We start from the raw sequence: 9,789 nt of genomic DNA, 5'->3' as shown, positions 1-9,789 counted from the left end.
TTTACATATGTATATAGCAGATATATTTTATCCTTCCATCTAGGCTGTGAATACTTCTTTGTACCTCCTTCAGAAATACTTGATAGTTAATTCAGTTAGAGAATTCAGAATCGTAGTGTACTCTGAAGTAATTAGATCACTCTCTGTGTATTATCTACTTCATATCTAGACAGCAGTTACATCCTTCTTGTTCATCTCTATATGCTCAAAGTCTGGCACAGACCCAGCACTGAGTAGGTGTCTTAGATATTTGCTCAATAGTGGATTACATGTGTTGTTGATAGGAATTCAGAGCAGAAAGAAATTGAAGCAAGTGAGAGGCAGTTGAGGACAGAAGAATTCTAGAGAAACGGGAAAACTTCAAAGCAATCAAATTCATTCATTTAACAATTTCTTATTGATGGTCTACTCATGGGCCTTGCATTGCAGGAGCTCATGGCCTATCAGAAAATGTAGAATAATATTAAAGTAAGTAATAACTGCATGTGGCGGGTAGGAAGGAGACAGGCTGAACTAGAGCAGAAGACACGCACGGGGCTGTGGCAATAGATAACGTGGGGTGGGTAAAATGGGATGTGATTATAGAGAGCCTGAGTGCCAGGATAAAACGTTTGGTCTCAGTTAAGTGGGATTTTCTATCTCTTTAAAGCCACTAGTCACCACAAACAAGAAAGTAATACTGAAATTTCCATATGCTAGACTTTCCTAGATTATCTCTCATTCCAAAGCAATGATCTGACCTGTCAAGGATTCTTACATAGGGATCTCTGTGCGTCGAGGCAGAAAAGCCACTTTACTGTTTTCTACTTCTACAATTAGTAAAGTAATACGTGTACAAGGTTTAAAATTCCAACAGTAACAGGAAAATATTTAATGAAGAATAAAACTCTCTCTCCCCATCCCACCCCCAAACCTACCTCTCACAGGCAACTGACTTTAATCTTTTATGATTTTAGAACTTCCTGGTGGTCACCTCCCTAATTCTAAATAATAGGCTTATAATCCTATTTGTTTATTTATCAAGTTTAAGCAACATCTATTAAACCCCCTTGTAAAATATGAGGATGTAGCTTTTTATGACATATCTACCTCCTCCTCCCCTTGGCCTTCCTTCTCCCAATTTTTACAGTTAGAAGTTTTAGTCCCTTTATTGTTCACTTTAAAATTTGTCACCTACTTAAACCTCCGTTTCTTGTTCCATGAGACCCTAGGCGGGTTCTTGACTGCAACCGTATCAGGTAAGGAAAGTAGAACTTCTCGCTTCCCCTTCGAATCTCCCTTTTCACTTTCCAGTATCTTCCAGCCACACCGCACTCTTCCATAGTAAAGGATTATCAACAACAGAAACTAAGAATATTATGGCATCAACAAGAAACAGACAAAACCCAGGGTAACTCCAGGGGGCTGGGAAACAAGAAAGACGGGATGGCAATGACAGTCCGCTCAAGATGCCGCTGCTCAGATGAGTGAATTCTTTCATCATATGGTTAATATCAACTCAATTAATAATCCTTTTAGTCTCCGCCTATAACCTCTACCCTATATAACCTCCGCCTCATCTCCACCACCACTATGTAGGTGATGAGCTCTCTTACTTAAGATCTGTACAGCTTTAACACTTTTTCCAGTAAGTTTCTGAAAATGGTGAATCCTTTTATTCTATATTTGGCTGCAAATATCTTTATTTTAATCTTATTCTTGATGATATCTTAGCTGAATTGGGATTAGCAAATTGACATAATTTTCCCTCAGCACTTTGAAGATTTTCTTTCATTGTCTTCTATCATCTAGTATTGCTGATGAGGCTTTATTTTTTAGTTTAATTGTTATTTTGTAAGTATTGTCTTTTCTTTCTGGTAACTCTTAAAATTTATTCTTGTTCTTACAATATGGCTGGGTGTGTATTTCTTTTAATTTATCCTTCCCAATACTAGGAGTAAACTTTTGAACTAAGGATTTACATTTTTGAATATTACCTATTCTCTCTTTTGGAATTACAATAGCAGTTTTGTTATAAATTCCCTATCCTTCTTTTCTTTTATCTGGTCTTTCATATTTTTAATCTCTTTCTCTCTCTGTGGTAAACTACATCTGAATGCTAAGTACTGTATTCTGTATCATTTATTCTTTCTTTGATTATGCCTAGTCTACAGTTTTACCCATATAATCTTTTATATTTTAACAATTATATTTTGCATTTTCAGGATTACTTATTGGCTTTTTTTCATAATTTTTTATCATGACTTGTGTAATATTTGCCTATTTTGTATTCATAATTTATTGGTCTTTTTAAAGAAGGTAGTGTTCTTTTTTTAAAGTTTTTTATTTTAAAGATTTTATTTATTTACTTATTTTAGAGAAAGAGAGAGAGAATGAGTGGAGGGAGGACAGAGGAAGAAGCAGACTCTGCACTGAGTGCGCAGAACCTAACACAGGGCTCAATCTTATGACTCTGAGATCATGACCTGAGCCAAGATTAAGATTCAGACGCTTAACTGACTGAGCCACCCAGGTGCCCTAAGAAGATAGGATTCTTTCATTCATACTAATTCTTTTGTTGTCATGACTATTTTAATGACAACTTATTATTTTGAAATAATTTCAAATTTACAGTAAATTTGCAAGAATAATACAAAGAACTATTTACCCTTCACTCAGATTCATCAGTTGTTAATATTTTGCCATATCACTTTATCCACCCATCAATCATCTAAATATGCTCTCCTGCCTTTTCTGAACCACTTGAGAATAAGTTGCAGATATGATGTCCCTTTAGGCCTAAAGACTTCAGTATGTGTCCCCTAAGAATAGGGACACTCAAATAACCAAAGGACAATTACCAAAATCAGGATATTCAACATTAATACAATAATACTATTACCTAATGTATCGGCAGTCCTCAAATTGTGCAAAATGTCCTTTATAGCAGTTCTTTTCTAGTCCAGGATCCACTCCAGGATCATGCATTGATTGCATTTAGTGTTATGCTCTTCAATTTCGAACAATTACCCAGCCTAATTGTAAAGTCTTTAAAGGCTTCTTTATAAAATTAAATTAATCTACAATAAAATCATAATGCCAGTTGTGTAGAGCATAGTACAATGAATCTCTATATTACCAGTATCCAGACTTAACAAAAATTCAAAATTTACTTAATTGCTTCATCTACCTTGTCCTCTGTTTATTTCCTTAAGAGCCTCAGGTAAGCATCTTTAAAAATACATGGATTTTGGGCGCCTGGGTGGCTCAGTTGGTTAAGCGACTGCCTTCGGCTCAGGTCATGATCCTGGAGTCCCGGGATCGAGTCCCACATCAGGCTCCCTGCTCAGCAGGGAGTCTGCTTCTCCCTCTGACCCTCCCCCTCTCGTGCTCTCTGCCTCTCATTCTCTCTCTCGCAAATAAATAAAAAATTAAAAAAAAATACATGGATTTTTCTTATATAACCACAATGGCACTTAACAAAATAATTTCTTGGAAACATCTAATAATGGAGACCATAATCAAACTTCTACAATTGACTTTAAAGTGTTTTTTTGTTTGTTTGTTTGTCTATTTTGTTCTTTCTAGAATCAGGATTCAATGAAATCCGTATATTATATTGGGTTATTTCTCCTAGGTTTCTTTTAAAATAAAGCAGTTCCCCCTTTACCCTCCTTCTCTTTATTTTTTATTTTTTTATTGACTTTTTAAAAAGCCAGGTAAATTGTTCCATACTATAAAATGTCCCATATTTGAGAGTTGTTGGTTTGCTTCTTAGTGACATCATTTGTTTTCTTTTATACCTCATATTTTTTGTAAAAATAAAAAATTAGCTCTAGAGGCTTAACTAAATTCTGGTTAAGCAGCACTCAGAGTGAAATAGTCCATACACATATATACAATTGATTTTTTCTTCCTTTCTTTTTCTTTTTCTTTCTTTCTTCATCAAGAAATTTACATTGACGCTGACTTCTATTCCAGATTGCTTATGCATTTCCAAAACTCAAGCTTAATCCTGACTCATTTCTCATAGTTTTAAGGTCCATTTTCTAGAGACTTGTGGGGTTCTTTGCAAGGCAGGGTAAGGAGGTGGCATCTGACACATGATCCTTTTAGTGAGTCTTTGGCTTTGATCAAAAGAGACTAAAATAACTAAATATAATATAACCAAAATAACACCAAACCTTCACCAACACTTTTTTTCCACAAAAGCATGTAAAATTGGTCAAAAACATGTTGCAATCAAGGATATTGATATTAGACAAGTCTAGTAATACCATTACCGTGGAATGAGCAAATTACCCTTCAATCACTTCTTATTACAACCCCAGCTCCTGCTCTTTCATTACTCATCTTTAATTATGTAAACAATTTTTAAGTATGATATTCCTGGTATCATACTCATAAGCTAACTATTTTTTTTAAGATTTTATTTATTTATTTGAGAGAGAGAATGAGAGAGAGAGCACATGAGAGGGGGGAGGGTCAGAGGGAGAAGCAGACTCCCTGCTGAGCAGGGACTCCAGGATCATGACCTGAGCCTAAGGCAGTCACTTAACCAACTGAGCCACCCAGGCACCCATAAGCAAACTATTTTTGATAAGGTTTTACTGAAGAATAATTATTCAGGTATCCCTTTAATATTTAAAACTGATGCCCATGCATATTTACTTATTTAACATATTAAAGTTCTAGGCTATCTAGTATAACTTGAGTTTTAAATGTGAAAAGTTATCTACAAAATTTATGAAATGGACATTTGCTTTCACAGCTCTTACAGTGAGGTGGGGTCCATCTATTTTGTTCTGGAAAATAAATCAGGTGACTATGGAAGAAACATTTCATTATCCAGTACAGAAATGTCTATGCTCTCTCTAGACTAGTTTGAAATGAAAGTCTGAGATTCTTGTAAACTTCCAAGTTACCAGTATCCTCAATAAATAGTTGCCCTCTCTGGAGCACGTGAGTGGCTCAGTTGGTTGAGCATCTGACTCTTGATCTCAGCTCAGGTCTTGATCTCAGGCCTGTGAATTCAAGCCCCACATTGGGCTTCACGTTGGGCATGGATCCTACTCAGAAGAAAGGAAAGAAAGAAAGAAAGAAAGAAAGAAAGAAAGAAAGAAAGAAAGAAAGAAAGAAAGAAAGAAAGAAAGAAAGAAAGAGAGAGAGAGAGAGAGAAAGAAAGAGAGAAAGAGAAAGAAAGAAAAAAGAAACAAGATGAAAGAGAAAGAAAGAAAGAAAGAAAGAAAGAAAGAAAGAAAGAAAGAAAGAAAAAAAAAACCAAGATGATATAAGGAACTTTTATTTCAGTCACTTTTTTTGTTTTAAATATCAACATACATCCTGAAGTTCATTTTATTGATTGAATAGTGTACCTGAAAGTATAAATTTTTACTGTATTCTCTTTAACAAATCGACAATAAGTTAAATAATTATTTGCATATCATGTAATTTGGAGGATAATTTCTGGAACACTGAAGCAGAAAATCAAAGTGGAAAACTGCGTTGTAATAACAGAAGCAGTGGTTTAAAACTACTCATTTGCTCTCAAGTGTTTTCTTGGTACGACAGGATATACTGTCAAAAAATCACAGTGGTGTTCTTGTTTTCCTACTAGCAACTCACCTGGGAACCATAGCAACAAAACTAGAAATTTTTCTTCTCCGAGAAACCTACACATATTTTAACAAAGATTGATGGTGGGTGGTGTGTTTGGGAGGGATACAGGAGAAAAATATGTAGACACTTCCCAAAGGAAAACAGACTCTTTTAATCATATATTTTCATTCCCAATTTGTTTTTGATCCTCATATTCAGATTTCTTTGATCCCACAGAAGAGTTCACCATGTTTATGCTAATATTTCTTGTAGTAATCATTCCCATGTTATTTTCCACCATACACCTATTTATCAAATCCATTTTATGGTTTTTACTCTTTTTTTTTTTAAGATTTATTTATTTATTTATTTGAGACAGAGAGAATGAGAGAGAGAGAGAGCACATGAGAGGGGGGAGGGTCAGAGGCAGAAGCCGGCTCCCAGCAATCTGATTTTTCCTTTACAAACCAACCTCTCCTCCCCTCTCAGTGCGGGTGGTGTATGTGGCTCTGACCTCACATGACCTGCCATAACCAATCAGAACACTGCTTCCCTCTGCCGGCGTGATGGACTCAAGGATAAACCTATGACAAGCAGTGAGAGGATTTCCCCAGGTCCCTGGAACGACTAGGCTTTTGGCTGAGATACCACACTTGTAGAACGTAAGCCTGGTGCTTCAGTGACTGTGTGAGTAGAAGGTCAACCCAGAGGAAAAAGTAGCTAAAGATACAAGGATCCTGGTAACATCAGTTGAGCCCCTGGATTCATGTTCAAAGCCAACTTTTCCACTAAAGTTTTTAAATTACGGAGTCTAATAAATTTCCTCTTCTTTAGCCAGTTTGGATTGGGTTTTCTATTTGCAGGCAGAGGATTCCTTATACAAAAGCATATGTTGTGAAAATGATATCCTAACACAAGTTCCATCTTTACATTTCTTTCCCACACACATTTAAATGTTTCTGTAATTATGTTTTATGTACTGAATGAGACCATGTACTCTAACTTATTAAAAATCACGCCATTTTAATAATTCAGTTTTGGAAACAAAGCTATATGTGGTAGAAGCATCCAGTTATGAGCTGGGAAACTTAGGTTCTATCCTATTTTGTGTCTAATTGCAATTTAGGACATGAACATGTTGCAATTTCCTCCCTGGGTATTGATACAATAAGTAGCTTGAGTCGGACTGTCCCAAAGGCACTTCCAACATTAAAATTTCGTTGCTTTTAGAAATATAGCCCAGAGGGGAAAAATGGAAGAGACTATATTAAACAGGAGAAAATAGATAAGAAGAAACACTTTTCTTTCAGTAAAACTGGGTATTAATTTGAGGTGCTCATGTATAAAAACTTTGATTTTTTTGGTCAAAGGAAAAAACTGTGGTAGGGTACATTATTGTTCCCCAGTATTTCCTGCCCTTCCCTATTGGACTGTTACGTATCCTCACCCCCTTAATGGCAGGTTTGGCCTTATAACTTGCTTTGGCCATGAGCTATGAATGAAACTGACCCGTGTTGTGTCTGGGCAGAAGAGTTTGCTCGTGGGTCACGTGTTCTCTTTTCCTTTGCCGTGATAATCAGCGATGTTCCAGATGAAGGGTGCTCACCCAGGGTTCCAGAGAGAATAGGATGTGTAACAAAGCTGCTGCTGGCCCATAATGGACACGTAGTGCAAGAGAAAAATTAACCTTTGTTTTTGTAAACCACTGAGATTTGGGGAATTGTTTGGTAGCCCAGCATCATCCAGCCTCTCCTGACTAATGCTGTAATGGAGACTAGGCAAAATTATATTATGATGGTTATGCAGGCTAAGATTGAGGCTCCCACTGTATTTTTTTTTTTTTTTAAGATTTCATTTATTTACTTGACAGAGAGAGAGAGCACAAGTAGGCAGAGTGGCAGGCAGAGGGAGGGGGAGAAGCAGGCTTCCCGCCGAGCAGGGAGCCCGATGCGGGGCTCCATCCCAGGACCCTGGGATCATGACCTGAGCCGAAGGCAGACGTTTAACGACTGAGCCACCCAGGCACCCCAAGGCTCGCACTGTATTAATACAGAAAATTCATACAATCATTTTTTTCTCCAAATTTTTCTAAGCTTGGTTGATTAGATGTCAATTTCATTACTTAATAGTAAAAATATATGGCCTGCAATGGTGCCAGAATCGAAAAGGAGCCACATGTACAGAAGTTTAGTAACAGGAAGCTTCTTCAAGCCTGAGCTTATTTTATGTGAAAAGAAGTTGCAATTGAAATAAGAAATAACGAAAAAGGAAAAAAAAGAAAGAAGAAATAACGATTTTAAAAGTGAGACTGGAAAAAATAAAAAAATAAAAGTGAGACTGATAGTTAGGTGGAACCTGTGAAATCCTGAAACTTAAATTGTGATTACATAAATTCCCTCAGAAATTGGAAAAGAGGTTAAAAATGCCATCTAGACAGAAGTACAGTAACACCTGAAGCAATTATAATAAATTGTGTTCTAATTGTGTATAAAACTTAATTGTAATTACCTTTGGATTCTAAAATAATATATTGAACACATGTGATTAATATACCTGAGGCCAATAAAAATACTATTTCAAGGGGCATTATTAAGGGATGAGTTACTGATTGTGGGCAATTTTATGTGCCATGCTCTGAGGTAGGGAGTAGACTATACTGGAAAAAAAAAAAAAAAAAAAGACTCTGAAGAAGCTTGCAAAAAAAAATGCTTTAAAGACAATAATGGAAACTATCCTATTATGAAGAAGGGTTTTTTGTTTTGTTTTGTTTTGTTTTGTTTACACCATTGGTGTCTGGTGATTTTGAAAATATTTTCCTTGAAAAAATATAACATGAACATTGAAATATAATTAATGATTGGCTAGGATTTCTAAATTATAACCCTAAAACTAGTAACAATGAGATAAGACTCCCTATCTAACAATAGGGACCTTCAGAGAGTAATGTCTGATGCATCCTAACTAACTTCCACATCCTAACTAACTCTGAAATACATTTCTCTTTTGGCCAACTCTAATCCAATATCATAAGAAGGTGGAATTATGGAAACCATAGTTCCAGTATAAAACCAAGTTGACACAACACAAAACCACAAGGAATCTTTCAGAATTTTCTTACATTGTACTTATCTTTCCATGTCTGTACATACAAATCTATTTCAGTTTATATCATGTGCATACAGAATTTTATAATTCAGATGTTCATAAACTATTTTGATTTTTAATTCTTTTACTGGGACAAAGGCAATGATATAAATGGTCACATGACACTCAAAATATAAGAAATGTAGCATTTGTTTTGCTATATACAATGACATCAACATACAGGTATGCCTCAGAGACATTGCAGGTTCAGTTCCAGAACACTGCAATAAAGCCAATATTGCAATAAAGTAAGTCAAAAGAAACTTTTGATACCGCATGCATATAAAACTTATGTTTACACTAGACTGTAGTCTAGTAGGTGCACAATAGCATTATGTCTGAAAAAAATGTACACACCTTAATTTTAAAATTTGTTGTTGCTAAAAAACACTAACCATTATCTGAGCTTCCAGTGAGTCAGTCTTTTTGCTGGGGGGAGGGTCTTGCCTCTATGTTTTGGCTGCTGACTGACCACGGTCGTGGTTGCTAACGGTTGCGTTAGTTAAATATATTGAGTGGACTCAATATATTTAACCTTACCTCTATCTTATTATGTTATATGAATAAGCTTTGTCTTTTTCTGACCAATGAACAAAACAGGACATCCAGTCCTTTAGAACATAATAAAAAAATTCCAATAAATATGTAGCAATTTCTTAAAATAAGACAACAATGAAGTTTGCCACATCGACTGATTCTTCCTTTCACGAACGACTTCTCTGTAGCATGAATGCTGCTGTTTGATAGATTTTACCCACAGAACCTCTTTCCAAACTGGAGTCAATCCTCTCAAACCCTACCACTGCTTTCTCAACCAAGTTTATGAAAGATTCTAAATCCATTATTGTCATTTCAACAATCTTCACAGCATTTTCACCATGCATAGTTTCCCTCTCAAGAAACCACTCTCTTTGCTCATCCATAAGAAGAAACTCTTCATCTGTAAAAATTCTATCAGGAACTTACAGCAATTCAGTCACATCTTCAGACTCCACTTCTAATTCTGGTTCTCTTGCTATTTCCACCACATCTGCAGTGACTTCCTCCACTGACGTCTAGAACCCCTCA

This window comes from Mirounga angustirostris, unplaced genomic scaffold (assembly GCF_029215605.1).
Source record: "Mirounga angustirostris isolate CCGP_5_RB_7025 unplaced genomic scaffold, mMirAng1.0.hap1 SCAF_14, whole genome shotgun sequence".
NCBI classification, from domain to species: domain Eukaryota; kingdom Metazoa; phylum Chordata; class Mammalia; order Carnivora; family Phocidae; genus Mirounga; species Mirounga angustirostris.
The sequence above is the reverse complement of the archived record's forward strand: the minus strand, read 5'-3'. Positions refer to the sequence as shown.